The 5,804-nt window shown below is 35.9% G+C and overlaps 1 long non-coding RNA gene across 1 annotated transcript; it reads right to left on the reverse strand.

Annotated features, from left to right (window-relative positions):
* Positions 1-1,894: 1,894 nt before the first annotated feature.
* On the reverse strand, positions 1,895-5,534 carry LOC113014760 (uncharacterized). Its single transcript, XR_003270999.2, has 3 exons — positions 4,567-5,534; positions 4,095-4,187; positions 1,895-3,464 (listed from the first exon to the last, which is right to left on the reverse strand). It is a non-coding gene; the product is annotated as an uncharacterized LOC113014760 (long non-coding RNA).
* Positions 5,535-5,804: the final 270 nt, after the last annotated feature.

Below are 5,804 nucleotides of genomic sequence, written 5' to 3' on the forward strand. Positions count from 1 at the left end.
ACTTACGAAAATTTTCGACTTACGAAAGACCCTCGGGAACGAATTAATTTCGTAAGTCGGGGTTCCACTGTATATAATTCCGGTTATCCTGCTTAACACTATAAGGGATAAAGGGTTAAGGAACTACGATTACATTTTTTACAGTTTAGCTTGTGTTTACTACCATTTTTTTGTCACCACACAGTAAACATTAAGTAATATATAAAGTGTCCATTTATCCTCCATTCCTGGTCCATTATCTTAAGCTGAGGCTGCTTCCCCTCGCAACCCAATCCGGTACTAAGTAGAGAGGCCCAGTTTCTCTGGGTCTCATCCTGGTGGGACGTGCCCAAAACACCTCACCAGGGAGGCATCCTAACCAGAGGCACTGAAGAAGAATTCTTTAACCTTCAAGAAGCAGAGTTACTCTGTCCAAGTGGTTCACTGGAGCTAAAGACAGAGGACTGAGGGCTGCAAGGGTACAAAGTAGAGCTTACAGCTCTGTAAAAACAAAACAAAAAAGAAACCCTGCTGATTCAAGATAAGCTTTTGAGTTTTCCATCTGACTTTCCCATGTTGCTACAGTTCCAAATATCTAAGGAATTTTGCTGTAGTTTGACATTTCTAGTTTTTAAACGTTTACGCACTTTGGAATACAGTTACGTAAAATCACAGTTTTTGGACAAAATAAATGTGAAAAATATTGTTTTGTGTCCCCTCGTGATTTTTGTAATGGTTATATTTACAAACTAGTTTTTGTTTGCGGTCAGCTTTAATATATTTGGTGTCTTTGTGTCACAGAACCCGTATTGGCCGTCTGTTAAATTGATTTTGTTGCTGTTTTCCTACACGGGGCCCATCCAGTGCCAGAAATTAGCCAATTCAAACAAGAAGTAAGTTGCAACTACACTCAAAAAAATAACTCTTTAAATGAACATAAAAAAATCATGGAAAGAATTTCCACGTGATTAAATTGCTTTATTTTAGCATTATGCAATTCTGTTACTCCAACTTAATGCACTCAAGTTGGACCAACTTAATTAAAGATTGATGAATCAACGTATTTACTGCATTTTGATCCAATATATTTTAATAGTGTTGATACAACTTAAAGAGTTTTGTTCCAACTCAATTCAGTAGGTTTTCTCCAACTAATTTACTAAATTTGGTCCCAGCTTAAGTTAATTGAGTTGAACCAACTCATACAAATTAAGTTATTCCAACACAAGTCTTTAATGCTAATAGAAAGCAATTTAATCACATGGAAATTCTTTCCATGATTATTTTAAGTTAATTTAAAGAGTAATTTTTTGGAGTATTTAACAAAGTCTAGAGTCTGGTTAACATACATTTCACTATTACATCTAAAAGGTAAATAAAAATTTGTCATACACATCTTTTTGTTTTCTCCAATTTATTGAATTTATAGCAAATTTCACATAATGTATAAAGAATACATGAAATGCAAGTACAAGTTACATAACAGAAAAAAAAGTAGTGGACAAAGTGGAAAGTTAACCTGTTAAAACAATTTTTTAACAACAATGAATGGCTGAATCAGGTGATTTTCCGATGACTAATACAACTACTTTGAAGGTCAACAGATGCACTTTCAAAAAAGAAAATATCTGCAATTATTTTAGGTTCATGGTCCAGATACATGGTATAGCTGTTGTAATGGAAACATTTCTCAATGAGAAAATAGTGTTTTGAGAACCTGTACTTTGTGTGCTGTTGGATAGTTCGTGTGCATCTAATTCCATAAGAATCTTCTGCAGGACCTCAAAGGTGTACCTGAGTTCCAGAGGGTAGCTCAGGTTCAGTGAATAGACCAGACCAAGCAACATTGTCACTGCAAAAACTACATTGCCCAACTCACCCATCACTTCCACCTAGGGCTGAACGATTATGGAAAATAATCTAATTGCGATTTTTTGCCCCAATATTGCGATTGCGATGCGATATGCGATTATTTTTTAAGGTCTTTGTCTTCTGTATTATTAAACAAAGACAAGCAATACATCATATAGTATGGCCAATACTATATTACATTAATTTTAAACTGTTCTTTCCTGGAAGACAGACCTCTGTTATGATGACATGAGGTGATGCATGAATTGATGACTGACATTTTTATTTAACTTCTTCAATCACAACAGTATATTTGAACATAGACAATAGTTTATTTTTAGCTTACAAACATCTGAGCATAAAGTGGTGACAAGGAACCCTGGTGTAAACATTAAAATGAAAGTCAGTACAATGTGCAGATTGCAGAAATATACATAAACAAAATCAGTGGCTTTACCACACTCAGTTTTTCGACATCTGTGAACTACTAGACAGTCATTCAATTAAAAAATAATATTAAATAAATCAAACTAATAAATAAAAAATACACACATCTTACTGATCTCTGCAGTCAGTAACATTACACATAAAGTGCAAACATAATAGCAATTGTATAAACACACACACAAACACGCCTTTAAAGTTTAAAGGCGTGAAATTGGACGGTCTAGTTCTGATTAGCGTCACCGCTGTCTCGGTGGAGTTTAATAAACTCGGCCGTCTGCTTCTTGCTATCTAAAATATAACCAGACACTGGTGTAAATTCTCCACTGTCTCATACTTCTGTTTAATAAGTTTTCTGTTTGACGTTTATTCAGCTGTGTGAAAACCAAGGAGGAACCCACCCGGGGGATTAATAAAGTTTTATTTTATCTAATCTAATAACTTTAATCTCAGCCAAACCGATTTACTCACGAACAAACAAAACACTGAAAAAAGCCCAACAATAACATTTTTAGGTTGTCTAAGTGACTTATATATTACGTTTAACCCGAGCAGCGAAACTCCGCGGTGATCTGAAAATGATGTGCCGGGAGTTGTGCCGTTCTCGGCCGCATCAGTGACCCTCGAGCTCCCGGCTAGCTGTCGAGCTGGTGGGTAGCAGACGCCTCTGAAAACGTCGAAGCACTTTTGCAAATATGCGATATCTTGATAAACCGAGCAGATATTTGATGTTTACACAGCTACTTTCTCGCCTGAAAATATGTTAAAAGTTTATTTTGTGACCCAGAAAGATTAGTATGAGTAATTTTAAAACTTAGTAGCGGCCGCCATTGTTGGAAACTGGAGTTTGGCTGGGCCGCGCTATGAATTCTGGGATATGGTAGTAATTTGGACAGCCTTCGGCGCGTCGCTGTGACGTAATCGGTCTACAAATGCGGCCTCAGGAGGATGCAGCCCATGAATTTGGACATGTCCAGAGTATAATCGCAGCCTTTGCGGTTAGAAAATTGCACTTGATCATGTCGCGATATTATCGCAAATGCGATATATCGTTCAGCCCTACTTCCACCCCCTCTAGAACAATCACAACATCCTGAGGGTCATCGCCAGGCTCCGCACCCTCTGACCGAATGACACAGATTCCAAAGACTGTCTCTGCTATGGCAGTGGCGATGCTTTTTATCAACTTCCTGTGACAATAAAACAAACAAAAAAAAGATAATGATTTCTCACTAATGTCCATTGCAAACAGTTTTAAAAATAAATATCTGTTTTACATTAATGTAAAATACCTAAAAGCTATTCATTCAAGCCTTATAATAATGTAAATGTAATCAAAAATGACTGCCCGATATTTTTCCTGACTCAAGAGAAGTTCATTCAATACCTCAACAATGTCTTTCAAAATCTTGAGTTGTGATAGGGGTGACTGTGGCACAGGAGGTAGAGCAAGTTGTCTACTGGTTTAATCCCTGGCTTCTCTAATCTGATACTAAAACTATCAATGGGTAACATACTGAACCCCAAGTTGCTCCTGATACATCCATTGAAGTGTAAATGTTACATAAAAATCTTGTATGAATGTGTGTATGAATGAGGTTATTATAATGATATTATAATAATGATAGTATAAAACACTCAAGAATGGTGTGTGTAGTATCCAGTGAGAAACTTAAAGCTCTTACTTTTTCTATTTTAAAAGGTATTTTTTACAGCCACCGGTAATTTATAGGAAAACCCCATCCCCTGAAACTCTTTTATGTAGTTCAAGCTTATCTTTGATCATCTTCTTAGTTAAGGATACAGGCAAGTTAACATACCAGGTAATCCTTCACCAGCTTCTCAGGATCTTCATTCAGGTACACGCAAAGACCTTGGGCGATGTATTCTCTTCTGATTTCAACAGCATCAGTCTTTATACACAGAGGGGGGAAAAAAACAAATATATACGGAAATCCATCTCAACGACCTAGCAGTGGGATTAAAGAACTTTTAGTTGAATTACCAGGAATTTGTGAGAAATACAGAGGCTATTGTTTTACAGTTTTACAGTCTTAATCTTTTCAAATAGTATTTATGCATTTTAGACAAGTCTGTCATTTTAATATTGTTTTGTAATTTGTGTATTAATTTAATCATGCCATACCCCCAATTCAAGAAAGTTTAGATGATGTGTACATAAAATCAGAATGCAATGTTTTCTTGGTCTCAAAACTATATGTCACTTACAAATGAATATATTACATTTTTAACATGGGAATGTGATAATTTTTAAGAAAAATATTAGCTCACCATGAATTTGATGAACTGGCCTGCCAGCTCTCCAGACCTTTCACCACCTGATAAGATTAAACATTTATTATCTTTACAGGAGGGAACTGCAAGTCTCCAAGTTTATTAAGTAGAAAAATATTTAATTTCAAAAAAATTAAAAAACAGCAAAACATATCTGTTCATGTTTTGTCTTTCCTCCTCAGTGTACTAAAAACACATAAATTGTTAAATAAACCACTGTCCATCAGTTGCAACTTACAAACTTACAAATTTCAACAACCCACACGTAAAATGTAAATTTATCACAACAGTCTCTGTGGTAGAGCCAAACTAGCTTATGTGCAGAGGTTAAGTTATAAACAATATCTATATTTGGAGTAGCTAAGTCTTTCATATTAGGCTATCATGCTAGCATGACATTGTGCTATATTCTTGCACTAACGTGTTAGCTAGCTAGAATGGCATAAACAAACAGATATTTTAAAAAACAAAAACAAAAAAACAAATGTGAATAAATAGAACTGAAAAGAATCGACAAACTAATGATACCTTTGTGCAAAAAGTATTTTCATCAAGATGGATGAAGATAGATTCACTCTTACCTTTCCAAGATGACCGTGAAGCAAACCATGTGCTTTCCTGCCTCTTGTTGTTTAGAATCTCACGTGATCTTGTGATATCGCGAGTCTTTAAGGCAGCTAACCACTCTTGTTAGATTTGATCATGTCATAAAAACAAGAATAAATTTAAGAGGCGCTAAGTTGGTAAATTTCTTGTAGATCTTATATGATTTTATTACGTTCACTTTAGAAACATAAATTCATTGTGTTCAAATTACATGTTAGAGTCTTGTAAATGCAATAACCACCAAATTTCACTTTTTTGAGTGTACAGAACCCACTGATAAGGCCTTTCCAACTTTTTAGCTCATGTTGTCCTCATGTTGTACCCACTAAGAACATGAAAAATGGGGCCTGGGTGGGTTTCTGTGTGCTTTGCCCCGTTGGGGCCCATTTAGTTCCCAGATTTTACCAATATACCACCAAGATGGGCTTATAAAATGGGGCCATTATGGAACCCGCAGACAATCCCACTTTAAACCCACGTTTTAGCTTATGTGGTACCTACATGGTACCCACAAAAAACTTGAAAGGTGGGGCCCGGGTGTGTTTCTGTCACGGTTCTGGGTCATTTTGACCCAGCTTTTTCTGCTTCTGTTTTGGTGTTTTCTAAATTATGATTTGTTTGGGTTTTTG

Source organism: Astatotilapia calliptera, chromosome 22 (assembly GCF_964374335.1).
Source record: "Astatotilapia calliptera chromosome 22, fAstCal68.1, whole genome shotgun sequence".
Taxonomy (NCBI): Eukaryota; Metazoa; Chordata; class Actinopteri; order Cichliformes; family Cichlidae; genus Astatotilapia; species Astatotilapia calliptera.